Below are 17,940 nucleotides of genomic sequence, written 5' to 3' on the forward strand. Positions count from 1 at the left end.
ACACAGAGTATGCTCATTTTGTGGCATTACACATTACTAGCATTACTTTGAAAACATATAATGCATTGCAATGCATTAACATTACATTTAGCATTACCCCAAGCCTGATTTCTATTATTATCTTTTGATTACAAAACAACCCCTGAAAACTCACTGGTTTTCCAAAAGTCACAACGACCCAACGAAAATAAATCCTTCTGCAGTATGTTTTTTTTTAATATATTACACTACCGCATGAGAATAAACAGCTTAAACTTTGCAAAGAGGTACGATGTCATTGGATTATGTTGAAATGTAAAGGAAGAAGATCTCGACGAACGAAAGTACAATGTACTAGACGAGTATATTGTCAAGGAAAGCAAATATTAGAATTTCAGTTCTAAAATTGAATGCATGCGCATTCTTATGGATTTTTGTTTGAAAATAAAAAAAATGAATAAATGAATGATCTTTTCTTCAAACTATCATTATTCAGGTAATTATACTCATTGTATCATTTTTTTAAAATTTAAAATGTATATTGATAAACAACGATGACTTCCCTTCCTCGGTATGTTTTCTCATGTATATATGCATGCAGAGGTCGTGTATAATGTGGAACTGCATAATACTGCTGCGATAATTGGTACAGGGTATATTTCTCCTTTGTTAGAAAAATTCACTTACTCGCGACTGCCACTTGGATTGTCACTCTTCATGTTTCACGTTGTTAATTTTGTCAACTATAAAGCATTACAAAGTTGTAAATAGTCGGATAAAATAAAGATTTGACCTTGTAAGAGGTGTAAGATCGTTTCAAGCAAAGAGGAAACATTGTTATGAATTAAAAAGTGTCAAGAAAAAATGTTGACATCTCAAAAATCCATAAAACGAAATACGAATTGAAAGCAGAGCAACACGGACAACTTAAAAGATAGAGGTAGGATCAGGTGCCTAGGAGAAGTGAGCATCCTCTGCTGACCGGTCACACCCGCCGTGTGCATTCGTCGTAATCGGGAAAAAAACCGGAAAAGTCCGTAGACAATTAGGTGATAAATTATTGTCTAACTATTAATATAAAATGCGTCAGTCAGCTTGCGACCCAGTTGAAGATTGTACAGTACTGATCAGACCCAACCTAACATCAGAGTACACCCCAACTAAACCCCGGGTTTACTTTCTGGGTTTACTTTGGGTTAATTTTTGAAAATTTGTGTCCACTCGGGGTTTACTTTGGGTTTACTCGAGAATTACTTTTGGAGTCAACTATACACACTAAAGTGTGAAGCAGACCTGTAATTTATCTTACCATTCTACTGCCTGTAATTCCTGCCCCTTGTATATTCCGAATACACATATAGCGTCTGCTTTCAGGGTATACTTCTGATCGGGGTTTGCTCTCTGTGTCCACTCTGGGTTTACTTGGGGTTTACTCTGGGTTTACTCTGGGTACACTCTAGTAAACCCAGAATAAACCCAGAAAGTAAACCCAGGGTTTAGTTGGGGTTTACTTTCTGTTAGGTTGGGTCTGATCGGTACTGTATTTGCTGACAAGGTTGTTGTATCGACCATAAAACTTACAAAAAGATGACTTCAAACGAGACTGTTGATTGTCCTGTTTTATCAACTTGTTTGTTAGTAGCTTGCCTCGCCTTAGAAAAGCAGCATGCCCTTGCGTATCGAATAAACTGAGAGACAAAAACACCATATGTAGGTGATGATGGTATATTGCTATATAAGTAACGAGAGTTGACGATAGAAAAATTAAAGTCATTGCGTTTATCATAAAGTTTTGTTGTAAGGTTACCATCAATGTCAATTTCCAGTAAAATATCCAAATATGAAACAAATGACGCAGACTCTCTGGTATCTTTTATTTCAAGCTTACTGGGATATATCGAGTCGACGTAATGAAAATAACAATTGTTAATTAATAAATCGTCGTCGATATACCTGAATGTTGAGTTGAAGGCCACAGCGAGTGATTTTTTTTTCACGTACAGGTCTTTGAATAAATTCTGCTTCATAGGAATACAAAAATAGGTCTGCTAAGAGTGGTGCACATTTGGTACCCATGGGAGTTCCAACAGATTGTTGTAATACTTTATTTGCAAAAACTACATAGATGTTGTCTATCAGAAACTCAAGCATCTTTTTAATGTCAAGTTCAGAGTACTTGTGTATTCAATCGGAATGGTTTTCAACAAAATAATTTTTTTTAGATTTCCAATGACAAAGTAAGCTGTTTGACGACTTCTGTTTTTATTGAAGAAACAACTGTCGATGATATTAAAAAGCCTAGATTTTAATTTGTAATTTGAAATGGTTGTATAAAACGCTGAAATTCTTACTTTTTGTTGTTCTGATGGTACATGCAAGATTTTGTAACCTCAAAGTTTCTAATAATTTTTTACAGTGTTTTAGTATGCACATCTGATTCACACCACTTCTGGAGTATACTGTTGTACAGTACTCTTGAAGTTTCTTCTTCACTACTGTAAGAATTTTAGTAAGGAGTAAAGAGAGCGGTTTGGTAGAACATTTACTGGAACCTGCTATATATTTCTGTTTGTAAGGACTTTTCTGAAGCTTCAGAATCCAGTACAAATATGGTAAAACAAATTCATTTTGTTTATTGAGGAAAATAAGGATATCCATAACCGATTTTTGATCGATTGAAGTATTTCTTGCTTAGAACGCTTTTGAACTCATATCTTACACCACCTTATTACCAACTGCATAAACTTTTATTATAATGATATAAGTATATAGTTATGTTCTTATAATTGGTTTGATGATGTCATTGTATACCGCAATGGCGTCTTAACTATGTATCATCAATAAACTAATGTTATTATGAAATTACGTTGTTATTAAATTTGTGTTGTTATCTGTATACTGATGTCAATGAGTGCTGAATCATGTAGAAGTACCATCACGGGAGCTAGTACATTTTGAATTGCTTTAAAATCTTGAAATTTTCTAACATATATATTCTGTGTTAAAAAATTAAGATTTAATTTTACGTGATATCTGTAAACAGTGTTTATCCTATCTTAATATAAAACATTCCCAAAATGGTTGTGGAGATTTTCTTTAGAAAAGATATAAAGTCGAATTAAATGTGGATGAAATAAACTGTCGTATTAAAATTTCTATTAATATTACTTAATTCAATATGATTATCATTTTCACATTCTTTAATTCAATTTTAAATATCTAACTCTATCCAAATACAAATGTAGTGCCTGTTTGGGAGAGTAACAGTTGAACTTAACACATGTTTTAAGGGGTGTTAATTTCAACTGTTACACCCCAAACCGGTTCTATTTATTATGAATGTCTTTATTTTAAAGAAAACTTTACTGCTTTGAAAATTTTTGACGGGAATTCTACGGCAAACGCACAAAGTTAAGGGCACATGTAACAATTCGTTGTGTTACCCGTTGCCAAGTGTGATGCTAACGCTGAGGGTAATAGAACGGATTATAAACTGTGTCTAAACCAACCAGATTCCAGTATTTAAAATGAAGTTATAATAAAAACAAATATTCAAGTGTGTACACTTTTATACAGATTGGAAAGACGTTTCTTACAGAGAAATGGTCGTTTGAGAGTACATCTAAAATCAGCCCATTTCCCCCCTGGGTATATGACCCCAGTGAATCCTCATTGCCGGTGTAACTGTTGGGCTCTACTGGAGACCAGTTGTTGAAATCTAGGGGTTTGTTGTCGCTACTCCACACAAAGGATCCTTCTTTATCACGATCATTGCCACCAATCCATAACACACACTGGAACCATTAATCAGTACATTGAGCTTCAAGAAAAAGAATAATCATTGGTGAAATAGCATGTCCATGTGAACTGGCATACCAGCAAGCATAACTAATATTCACAATGCCTAAGTAAAAAGTATGTAGACAACGAAATCCAAACAATCTCTAAAAAAAGAATTGAAATCTGATATAGACATGAAATCAATATTTATGCGTACTTTTCAATCACATGATATATATATATATATATATATATATATATATATATATATATATATATATATATATATATATATATATATATATATATATATATATATATATATATATAGTAAACTTTGTATATATCACATTTTTTTTTAAATGTTACGTTAAAACACCACAAATTCAAGTGGCCAGATTAAAATCAATTAAAATCAATTTTTGTTATGATATTTAAGCGTCTTAAGATTTAAACCTATCTATCACGTTACAAAGAATAAATTGAACATTCAGGTAGTAATAATAACGTCATATAAATAGTACTTTAGAATTTGTCTCCTATTTTATAGATTGTCTGATTTTTATACCTGGTGCAAGTTTTCCGACAACCCAGGCATTCTCTTCAATAGACTGTTTATCAGCAAGATGGGCAGACAAAGTAAGGCATTCGGACTGTTTTTTGGTGAAAAATGAAAACAGTTTATGCTCATAAGATATATTGATAGCATTTGCTCAGTATGTGTTTAAGTGTATATATATAAGTGATAGAAAATTCTAGAGATCTTCTAAAGCGATATGCATATCATGATCCAAATGTAAAGAATGAACACTTGCTGTGGCAAGATTTGTAGAAAAAAATACTTCAAGCAAAAATACATTTCAATTTATGCAACAGTGCACGGATTAGTGACCTATGCAACAACGATTATACATCGCAGATTAATTGGTAAATCTATCAATAACACATTGCCTACCCTTGCATTTTCCTACGTTGTCCGTTTTTGATTGAAGTAATAGCAATTCTCCTTACAGTAAGACCATCCAATTTGACAAGCTGAAATGCAAAAACTGTGTTATTTAATAGATAAAAGAATAAAATCGATCAGCTTTTCAGAAACAATAGATGTATTAAGTGAGATTTTTATGAATAAATTATGACAACTCAAAGCCACAATTTTTAGACGGGTACATAGTAATGCTATTTGAAGTTATTACCTCACATTCAACAAATAGCTGGATCATATGGAAAAAGATGATTGAAGTCCAAAATGACAAGCATATGTTTACATAATTATGATGATTAAAAGATTTAGTATAAATGTCAAATATGAACCAATTATTCTTGACTTGCTGCTGCACCATGACATCAAATGAACTTGATTTTATATCTCTGTAACTGTTAAACTTTCAAATGTCGTAAAATGCATCATTTTTCAAATTTTCCGTTGTTAAAAAATAAAGTGCATTACATATTTTTTTTCCTATTAAATGATAAATTAAGTAATAAAAATTTATGAATATAGTTACCACAGGTGCCTGAGAACAGGACCGAAGCCCCCTCCACCCCCACCTCCCCCCCACGCCCCATCACCAAATATCTAGACCCCAGGACTTAACTTATATTTTTCTTTAAGTTATCCTTTTAATCATATGTATTCATTGCACAAAATTACTTTAAACAAGTATTTTGAAAAAATGCATATCCTCTCTATAAATAATACAACAAGGTGGCTAACTTCATCTGCCAGGCGAGTAATGCCGATGAATATATGTTGAAAAGTGCTATGAAACTACATCCACCGGTAAAAACGGTACCCTCATACCGTAGCCTGATAATTCCCTTCACTGAATATCTGCAAATCAACTGTCATGGCCATGTAAATGCATTTATTGACTACATTGGGTCAATTTTCACCGACAAGTTGTAAGTTTTGAACCGATCTATCTTCAACCAACGGAAGTGAAGTTTTATCGCAAGAGAGATAACACCGCTCATATACAGAGAAGTTCTGCGTGTACAGAAAACAATGAAAAGGTAAGAGTTTACGAATTGGCAAGGAAAAGTAGACACATATGATTCATCAGGAGTATGAATTCCATGCCGCGAAGAACTGAACACTTCTTATCGTCTCGGATACTAATTAATTTGAAAAAAGGCACTCATACTGAGTTATTTATAATAAAAAGACATAAAAGGGAAATATGAAATTAATGTTACGAGTTATCTTCATTTTTAAAGATTTATTTATTTATTTATTTATTTTTTGATAATTTATTGGCAAGAAGAAACAAAGTATACAATAACTTCAAGCACAGAAATCTAATAAGCTATCTACAAGACAGCACATTGTCTTACCTAAAATACTATGATTATTATTTTTGTCATTTAATTTTATATTGCTTATGAAAAAATTACTTTAAAGAGTATTTAGAGTTGTATAGATTTTACAGATAATGTTTCAGTGTATTACACATGTATATACAATTAGCATAGATTCATAAAGCAAGTAAAAAAAATGGTGTACAAATAAGGCTAAATAAGCAATATATAGAGATTTAAATAAATGTACAAGTAGTATCTTGCCTAACCCGGTAGACAATATTATCAAACACATAGTCTCTGGGTGTAGAGATACATGGGCAGACTCTATGTATCCATGGTATTTAACAGTTTACAATTGTTCACTGTAGTTGTCTATATAATTATGATATAAAAACCATGGACAAAAATAGTTTGCTGTCTAAATAAGGAGGTTCTACCTTGTTTTACAGTCCATATCCTCCCTTTTATGACAACTCTACTGGAAGACAGGTCTCTTCTCAGTAGTTTTAGGATAATCGAATATTTTACACTATGATAATAAGACATATCACATCATCTTTGACAGATTTTCAAAAAACTTGCACTAAGCATTTGCATTTAAAAAACGTAAAACTGAGGCATAAAAACAAGTGGATTTTTTAACATGATTATATATGATACATTCAGTTTCATTCATAGAATCCAATCTACAAAGCATTTTTTGTTTGTAAATTCTAGAAGCTACATAAGTGATAAGTAAATTTAGAGATTTAGTTTTATCGCTTTTTTCATAGAAAAAAAACAACAACATGTTTCCATTGTATTTTGAATGACAATAAATTACTAACAGTATTCCATATGTTTTTAACATTGTTACATTCAAAAAGCAAATGTTTTATATTTTCTATTTGTTTACAGTATACACATTGATTTGATATATCTTTTTTCCATTTACTCACATATACATTATTACATAATATATTATTTAAAAGCTTGTAACTGAATTCAGCTACATGTTTATCTTTTATATCTTTAATATTGCATTCATAAATATTTTTCCAACTCTTCTCATCGTATATTTCAAATTCTTTACGCAGTATTAATCGAAAAGAAGGCTTACAAAACTTTTTTTCAATGAGATTTTTATAGAAAAAATTACTAGATTTACCAGTTAAGTTGTAATATCCCAGAATGAAGTTGAAACTCATTACGCTTTGTATGTTTATAAAGTTTACATTGCTGAATGAGTAAAGTCTTCGAATTGATTTAGTTATTTGAAAAAGAATTTTGTATTCACATAACCAGTTAGATTTATTAATAATATTTGCATAATGTTCTAATCGTCTGAAGTTACCCTCGTCGTCAAACAAGTCTTTAATGTATAGTATTCCTGATTTTCGAAGAAAACGGAGTTTCCCTTATATACTAAGTTACAATTATTCCATATTGGTTGTTGTAAAATATCATCAGGTGATCTTTTTTCAAGGTCCAGTTCACGTTTACATTCATTAAAACAACAAAATATTTCTTTGTAGAACAGGGGTATTTTATATGCTATCTAAGGTCTCTGTTTTAGTAGTGGAGCACTTTAAAAGAAAGTGTATATCGATATTATGTTTTATACACTGGTTACTAAGTATATCAAATAGGATGCCTTTTGAGTTAAGTAATCTTGGAATCCACGCTACTTTTCACAGGATGAATGACCATCTTTAAGTCCTCCTTAAAGGTGGCTTAAAGGTGCTTAAAGGTAGCTTAAAGACGGTCTTTAAGCCACCTTTAAGCTACCTTTAAGTTTCAATGTGGCTTAAAGGTGGCTTAAAGGTGGCTTAAAGGTGACTTAAAGATGGCTTAAAGGTCCTTAAAGGCGGCTTAAAGACTGTCTTTAAGCCACCTTTAAGCCACCTTTAAGGAGGACTTATAGGTCCTTAATGTCCAAACTTCTTTAAGCCACCTTTAAGCCACCTTTAAGCCATTTTTTAAAAATTCACGATATGGGAGGGTTTAATCAGATTTTTTGCTTACTTTTACCACCAAATGTTCTATTTATTTGAAATGAAAGTGCTTGGATGAATACTGATTATTTCTTATCATTCTTTAATCATTTTTCACACTGCAAGGCGATCATATAGTTATTTTTCTGACTTTTTTACATAGAGGTGCAAGTTACTATTGCTTTCTGTATACCTGGTACTTAATTATATTAGTTTTTGTTCGTAGGTGACCTAGCATACCATTGTGGTAATAGAAATATAATGTGTTGAGTTATGTCAGGAACAAACAGCTTTATTTTACATTACAGAAAGACTTTTTCTTGTACTCGGCTAATAGTAAAGTAAAACAAAAAAAAACTAAAATTAATATCACTGTTAAATTTTATTTGGACAAGAACTATGACGTTAGAAACATATTATAAACAGGTTTGCACAATAAATTAATGATTTTAAAGGCATATGAAATTGTAAAATATTGTGTACATTTTCCTTTTATATACTCTGTCAACTGACTCCTATTAAGCTTTAATAATTAATAGAAGCCAGCAACAGTGCCTCAACATGAAGGCAGATATAAATGGAAAATATGCACACCAAAAAAAACAGTACATACAAAGTACGTCAATATATATTAAATACTTATTAACAAACAAACATGAAGAAAACAAACATTGTCTTTTCATTTAGGCATTTTTTTTCATTCTTTCACTCACTGTTCATTCCCTTTTATACTCATTGTGGTTGACTTTCACACAAAATCCATCCCAAACATCTTTCCACACATACAATTATAAATATATTTACAAAACCTTTTATTCTTCATTCTCTCATACAATTTACAGTCAAATCAATCCTCCTCCCTTGCACCCCTTTCATTCTCACTCTCTCTGTCCTCGCTTGCATCCCAATCACTCCTAATCACCCAGTCCGGACAATTGGAGGGAGGCTTCCTTCTTGAGGGGACATCTGATAATATCCTCCTCCTTTTGTTTTCTTTAAGATGGTTAGGCAGTTGTTCATGGTAGATATCTTCCAATGTTTTCTTCATCTTTCTGACCTTTAATCTCTGCCATGGTAACTGTCGGACACGAAAAACCTTTTCTTCACCTTCCGTGTCCGATTCCTCTGATGACATATATTGGGCTGCCAGAATTGGTTCAACTTTTTCCATGCATTTCGTTGTGTAGTTCGCCTTTGGCAAGGCTTTGCGAAGTCGTTCAGCTCTCTAAAACAAATGGAAATATATATATATATTATTACATAATTATTATACATAAGTCAGTTTATGCAAGTTAATTTATGAAATTTTTCAATTAATTTAATTCCATCAAACTATGTATCAGTAATAGAAATATTTTTCGAAAATTGTATGGATACAAGCAATATTGAACTCTAGTTTCGTTCAACCAAACACTCGGCTGACACCGTAAATCTGCGACAAGGATTTACGGAGACAGCCGAGCGTCGAGACTATGTTGAACTCTGGCGTAGGAATACATATGACTACAAAAAATATTTAAATTGTTTGTACCACATTAAATCTGACTATTTGCAAGATATTTATAAATAAGTGTCCTTGAAAAACAATGCTTTAGCATACATAACATCGAATTTATCAATTATTTTCATGAACTAAGTCTTGTCGGCAGCAATGATTTGTGCTGAGGTCCAAACACGGTTTCACTTTCGGTTTGTCTGAGTAACTGCATAGGAGAGTTGATTAAAATCAACTCCCAAAAACATATGGTATTAAATTTATTTTCCAACATTTATTGTACACCTCAGGATTAAATTCATCATTTCACCAAAGCATTTATTAATATTTTTGAGTATTTACTTTTTATTTTAAAAAAATGTGCTTGTCCCTGTAGACCTTAATGCAATCTTAATTAATTAATTACTGCTTAGTTTATATTTTTCAAAATTTATCCCCGTAAATCTTTTTCTACTCTAAAAAGCTTGGAATTAATATCAGAGTATTTAATACATGATAGATATTCAGGGTTAGAAAAATCAGGTCCTAGTATTGGTCGGATGTGTTAACCAATTATAGCTATCATAAGGTAGTTTTCAATGTGTCATCAAGTATCCATGCTGTGTTGGTAAATTCCAGAAAATTTGTTTGAAAGTTTTCAAGTTCAAATGGGCTTTGTTGTGAATTTAATTCATCATTCTTTCTGTATAATTTGATCAATATATTTGTTATGATCATTGATTAAGATACTTCATATAGTTAACAGAAGCTATTAAGGAAGGAGTCTTTTCATTATCAAACATACTTCTTATAATAAGAAATGCATGAAATTTTGACACAGTCAAATGGATCATATTACTTAATGATTCTATCAGTTTAATTAAATTTGACCTTTTTGTTTTCGGATAAAGGTCAGGTCAAGGTCACTACCTTTTTCCTCAACGTAAAGAATGATAAAAATAATTGTAGCTCTTTATAGTTCTGTAGACATTTGTTTAAGATTTGAAGATTCAAATCTTCAATGAAATCATAGACCATGAGAGTGTCTATCAGCTTATACTACTAAATTGGAATAAATATTTATACTAAAATTGATATTGCTTAGCCCGCATTTCCTCTAATTTTCTTAAATTTTGAAGAAATTTTGATTATTTTTTTATGCTTCCAATAATAAAATATTTCTAATTTTTATGTATTATGAAGACTTTATATAAAGATATAAATTGACAGAAAAGCTAATATATTGACCATTTCATAAGAGAGAAAAACTGATTTTAGTGATTTTTTCACAAAAATCAATGTATAGAATGGGCGCTTTGAAAAGCTTATAAAAATGTTATTTGATAGGCAAATCATATTTTAAAAACATATTCTGAAACCCAAATATCATATTATTAATTCACATTAGTAACAAAAAATCCAACATTATGGTTATTGTTTTTAAAATGCTAAAACAGACTCATTATATACATATAATCTGCAGCAATTCTGAATTGCGCAACATGTGATATTTTCCTACGCCAATGTTACGCCAAAAATATAGTCCTTGTTCCATTCTAAACATTGATTACATTTTTCTATGCCAAGTTGTATAATAGTAAAAAAGAAAGAAAAATATACTATTTTAATTTCCTTTCATCTTGATTTAATGAACAATTAATCAAATTTACGTTTGACAAGTCGAAAACCAGAAAAGACTCCTTCCTTAAAATAGAATGGATGTATCATAGAAAAGCTCTAATGTATGCAGTAGACTTAGTAAGTTTTGATTCTAAATCGAGATGATTATCGAACAAGAAAATAAAAGTTTTTTCAAAGAACATTGTTAATTAATTTAAAAAATATTTTACCTCTCTACGTCTATTTTGCCGTCTAGTAATGATGACATGATTCTGCTTTGTCCCTTTTTCTTTTCTCCTTTCAGCATCCCTCAATGATTTGAAGTATCGCTTGCAGGCTCCTTAATGAAAATTGAAAAAAAAAAATGACAAAGACTGTTTGATTTTAAAAAAACCTACATAGTCTTCACCCCTAACCCTAATATGTCGATAATCTCTCCACATGGTTTAAAACAGTTTTTATGTGCACATGCGGGATATATTATCTTGCTTGACCGCTTTTTGTCACAGTTCAAGACACAATGATCACTAAAATGTGATCAAAACTCTTTTCATGGCTTTGACAATGCCTCTACAAAACAAGAAATAATTAGGGAAAGAATGTGATGTGCAGAGATTAATTTGATGTTTTGAATGTCTATCACATTTTTTTTAAATAGAATAATTGTTTCATGTTACAACTTTGGCTTAAACCTCATCTCCCTGTGTAACAAAAGCTCAGATCTTGGCTTATTACCACAGTTCAGATTAATTTCAATTCAAATTACATATTTTTAGGACATTTTTTTCATTTTAAAAAAAGTCTTCATTTGTACACTTTACATTGAGTTACAAGTTTTCAAGGTACCTAAAATAATTATTGGTAACAGCTCTCATCCCATTTACTGAAATAGTGAGCATTCCTTTATTTTGACAAACTTGGTTCCGCTTAAACACCATAATGCTAAATTCAAGTTTGATTGAAAATGGTCCAGGACTTCTGGAGAATGAAATGAAAATGTAAAAGGAACTAGCATTTAATTTATCAATATATTTAGGGATAATTGACACTCTTATATCAATAAATATTAATTAGTTTAATTAATTAACAATGAAATGTCTTTTTATTCATTTTGATATACACAGTCTGGTAAAAAGCACTTACCCTCAATTTCTGCATTGGAGAATGGACATTTTTCTCGTCCCCCATATGCATCCCTTACGCCCTTCACAATTCTTTTTGTTGTTTCAGAGTTTCTTGGGCAGATGAACCTACAACAGATTATTATATAAGTGTCAAAGTGCATATATAGTATTAAAAAAATGCAGATTTTCAACAGATTTATAGGTTGATTTCTGACATATGTTGGATACTATGAAACTGGCAACTTTTTATTGAAATACAATTTTTTTCAGAAATACTGTTCAATTTTTGCATTTTTGATTAGTTTACCATAAGACACATATTAGATTTTTGAATGATTAAGCAAAATATACCCGAACCCCATTTTGGCGGGAATAGCCGACAACTGGTCTTAGCCGATAACTGGTATAGTACCAGTATACTCTACCACATCTACTATTCTTCTACTATCTACACTTATTTGTACACCTTTTAGCATAACATGTCGAAAAAAATCCCTGAGAATGATATGTAGAGAACAATCAGATGGTAAAACTTCATTACCTTACATCCTTTCCTAAATTATAACCAAACTCCGCATCACCTTTTTTCAGTGTCTTGTACACTTCTCTAGCAGCATTCTGTAATGATGAAACAAAACATAATAGATAGTTTTCAAAATTTCAACAGACATAATTTTGCGGAGTTTCCTCCTATTGATGGCCATGTTTAAGTCAAGACTATGAATTTTTTTCTTTGCGCCCTAGCTATACACTCAAACAGAAACATAATGAGAAAATATAATTAAGATCTTTTTAACAAAACTTAGAGGGCTTCAAAATATGAACAAACCTATAAGGATTAAAATTAGTTGAATAATGATGGAAATATTCATATTCACAAACAACAGGGAATTTAACTGAGAGTTATTATACAAGACTTTTATATTTTTTACCAGTAATTATTCTGTAACAGTTCTTTGATATAAGCATGATAAGATAACTAATTTATTCACATAATGTGACATTAAAATTGTTATGATTATGAGATATTAATCTGCAAAGATTCAGGTTGACCTGATATTATTTGTGACATTGCACAATATCAGATCAAATTCCAAAGATAAGAGGCAAATCACCAATGAGATTTGTGTGATAATAAAGGAAAATACGTACATATTTAATATAACAGTTGCAATAAATTTTGTTCCAATTTCCAGATTGAAGGAAATCAATGAATGAATGTTTACTTCAGATTAATTAGCACATCTCTTGACCCGTTGAATCTCATGTGGCAATCATTTAAAAAAATTTTAAACAATATCTTTTACAATATAATACTGTGACAGTGTTGATACATGCTGTATAATATCAAGCTGCAGCAATGGGCCTAACGTTAGCTGGTTTTAACTTTCATACTTACACTGCACTCTGATGAAACTATGAGGATCTTCCCAGCTTTCTTTCCACATGACTCTGGTGAACTGGTCTCGTTATTCGCTTTCTGGGTAAGTTCTGCCAACACTTTCACCACCAAGTCGTTGACGGATGTTTGATTCGAAATCGTATTCCTACAATCATGAATGGAACATATTAGTTTTCAATTCTATGAATGTTGAACCCGACGCACTATATTAAACTAGAGCATACCTCAACTCAGAGCAATGAGTAGAACTTCTTGAAAAAAAAAAGAAAGAAATCCACGCAAATTGATCAGAATTTTATTCCATCCCCTCTGTGGACTGCATTACTGAATTCCGTATATTAACTATTTTGTTTTCATTTTACTGTATGTGATACATTTCTATAAATATATTAAGTGTCGGTGGAAAAAATATATGCGAGTGTTTTTCACCATTCAATTACACTGAATTTGCAGGGTTCCCCATTATAAAATTTTAAAAATGCCAAATAACTATCCTTAAATAATGGCCCTGTAATTTACCAGATTTTTGACTGTATCATTTAAAAAAAAATGTTCTATATGATTAAGAAACGTCTTAATTCATAAAAAAATTATATTAAGAGTTATATAAATGAGCAAAATATAAGTATAAAGCGTGTTCGTCGGTGATATTTTTTCAAATTCAAAATGGCCACCAATTAATAAATGAAGCTGGTCATGCTAATGTACAAAAATATGGATCAATTTAAACCCATTTTGGTTTTTAATCAAAATATTATCGAGTGTTACTACATACATGTTAAATTCATAAAAAAATTATATTTAGAGATATATAAATGGTCAAAATATAAGTATAAAGCGTATTCGTCAGTGATATTTTTTCAAATTCAAAATGGCGGAGCAAAATGGCCGCCAATTAAAAAATGAAGATGATCATGCTAATGTACAAAAATATCGATCAATTTAAAACCATTTCGGTTTTTAATCAATATATTATCGAGTGTTACTACATACATATTAAGGTATAGGATTAATCATTTGTTTATTTCTCTTCATTTTTGTTTACTTGTCTTCTGTAAGTGTTTTGGACAAAAATATGATACGACACACAAAACAAATGCCTGCAAGGCGTTTTCTATCATTAACCAACATCTTCGGGCGGGTTTATAATCTTATTATATCAAGATCCCTTTAATATGCAAATTTATGTAAAGATATGCATGAATAAATGAACACTTACTCCATGATTCATTCAAATTGCTTCTTAGCCGTAGGTGGTCTTGGTTGTCCTGCCTTCTTCAAAGTGAAATGGCTTGGCGCGTTAAATGCCTTGCATTCATTGGCTAAAAAAATCAGGTGACAATTTTAGCCAATGAAATAGCACAATTGGGACGCTATCTGGCCCTCACGTGATTGATCCGAACCAATGAAATTACTTTACAAATTGTCCCAGGACGCCATTTTTAATTGATGATCGAACCATAATTGTCAATAATGAAGATAACAGCGATAACCATGTCAAAGGCGGGGCCAATTACGTAAGTATTTAAATTGAGATGCTCATTATGTAGTTCATTATAGGTAATAATACTTATTTATGTATTATCACATCTTTTTAGTATGTTATACTCTAGTTTCCCCCAGGAGTTACAAGGTTTATACACGTCCCCAATTTTATAAATCTTAGAAAAATTACATTTTATTTGATAACATAATTTAGTGTTATATCTGTCCAAATGCATTATGTATTTAAAAATGGTTTTGAGCAAATCAATGTAATAATTGAAGGGTATTCAATGTATTAAACAGTCTGTTAAAAGAGATTATGAACAATTTAAAACTATTTAAGTACGTGTTGCTAGATAAAACCTATGAGTAACAAAATGTGGCTGATATCCATTTAAAAATACCTTAAAAACATACATCATAGTGTTTAAGCCCCCCCCCCCCTTCCACGTATTCAATTTAAGGGTATTCAATGTATAAAACAGTCTGTTTAAAATGATTATGAACAATTTTAAACTACTTTAGTACGTGTTGCTAGATCAGGCACGTAGCATCAGGGGGGGGGGGGGGGCCTGCAGCAACAAGTAGCAGCAAGTAATTTTTTAAAATTTACATATAAAAAATTCAATTAACATGGAGTTGCCCCCCTCCCCACGTTTTTGGTGGATGTAAAAAATTGATATGAAAATAAAGAAATAAGGATAAAAATTGAAGTAACATATTATGTTTTTTGGATGAGTCTGCCCCCCCCCCCCACTTTCAAAAACGATGCTACGTTCATGTAGATAAAACCTATAAGTAACAATATGTGTCTGTTATCCATTTATAAATGCCTTAAAAACATACATGTTTAAGCCCCCCTCCCCCCCCCCCTCCCCGCCATGTATTCCATTAAAATTGTGACATTTCATTTTTTTTTTGTATTTTGTGATTTGTACAATTTAAATAGCAACAGTTTATCATTAAACTACGCTGGTAGCTCATATGCCCAAAGGGAGAAATGTGAAACCGTTTTACTTCGTAATATATTAATTTATACGTATTAATACAATCAGAATACGCTCAATGAAAGTTATTGATATTGTTACGTTATTTTGTTTAAGACAACCTTGCTAGCTTGTTTCTTAACTGGGTACGTCATTTGACACATTAAGCGCACAGGACAGCTAGGACCCCCCCCCCCCCCGACTTAATCCCTAAGGGAAGCTGACCCTCTTTTGATAGAAATTTTTTAATGTCATATACAAAACATGTGCTTCATATCAAATATTTCAAATTTATCGATAATGAACGATTTATATGTCAAATACATAGGGGGATTAAATCGGGGGGCGGGCGGTCTAGTCCTGTGCATATTTGATTTTAATTGTAATTTTGACGAAGTGCAGAGCAACTTAAACATTAGCATAAACAGGAAACTTAGAATCTGTGTAGATACAATGAATTTGCTTGTAAATCATTTTACATGCCTTTTTGCTATATTTACTAAATCGGGATCGAGAATCAAAATTTAGTGAAAGTGAAAGTCGTTTTTACCAAGAAACAAAGGTAAGCGAGGCAATAAATTAATTCTCATAATATAATTCAGACAAATCACCCAATTCGTTAACATTAATAAAAGCATCAGCTTCACCTAAACATTTTGTGAATTGTCTTGTATGGGGATCAAAGGAAACACCTCGTGTGCGAGTATTATTTATTAATAACTAAACATAGCAGATCAAAACGATACAATAATACAATATAATATACTGTTCAATATAGGTTCATAGTAAGTCAAATGTTATTTTGAAAAAGAAACACAAAAATTGTTTTCACACGATCACCATCTGTATTCAGTTCACGATTTTGGTAAACTGTTAGTCGGAAAGGGGGGGGGGAATGGTTTTCACACTAACACTTTCTGTATCAACGGACCTTTAGGCTAAAAAACACTCTCCTTATCTGGAAAAAGTACTTCTCAATGCCACTTCTTCCATGATGTTTCTTCTCATTGAAATGCACAAGGTCTGTACAATAGTCTTTTGGAAATGTTATGTCTTTGAAGCGGATAAGGCTCTGTCCCAGCTTCTTCTTTAAAACACATTTACTTTTCGCCTTTGCTGTTCGAAATTCTCTATGGATAGTCCTGGCGTATATTTGGCATTAGGTTTTCTCTTCACAAGTTCACCAAAAACAACTTTCTTCACACCGCGACGCTCGAGTTCATCTTTAATAGCTAAAATGCGTTTAGCAATGAGGACCGGACTTGAGTATGTAGATACATCGTTGCCTCCAATATGAACAAAAACACAATCGGGTTTGAAGGCTTGGATTTCATCCCAAAAGTAGTCTGGAATATTGTCTGTCTTAAGGCCACCTTTCCCCCAGAATCTTACTTCACCAGGCACTTTAAGGGAACCATCAAAATGGTTTTGCAGTCTAGCAATGTAGCTACTACCAAGTAAACCAAATCTTGCCATCACTGTAAAATGACCACTTCTCTAGTGACTAAGACCAGTTAGTTATGAAAAAAAATAGAACACCCATATTTCAACCAAGCAATTAATCAATTAAGAGACCAGCTGTTGAAGAACAAAACAAAGAGCAGCAATATATTTCAAAGATAATTATTCAATTACTCAATTAAATGGTAATTAACTTTAGTTAAGAACTTCTCCACTAATATAATTAAGAACAAATTAGTTCTATAAACATTCAATCAAAGATACTTGATTACACTGTAACTGTACTGTTAAAATTGGAAATATAGAATGAGATAGATGATGTAATAAATAATTTGTGAAAATTATTAATGTA

Source organism: Crassostrea angulata, chromosome 5, assembly GCF_025612915.1.
Source record: "Crassostrea angulata isolate pt1a10 chromosome 5, ASM2561291v2, whole genome shotgun sequence".
Taxonomy (NCBI): domain Eukaryota; kingdom Metazoa; phylum Mollusca; class Bivalvia; order Ostreida; family Ostreidae; genus Magallana; species Magallana angulata.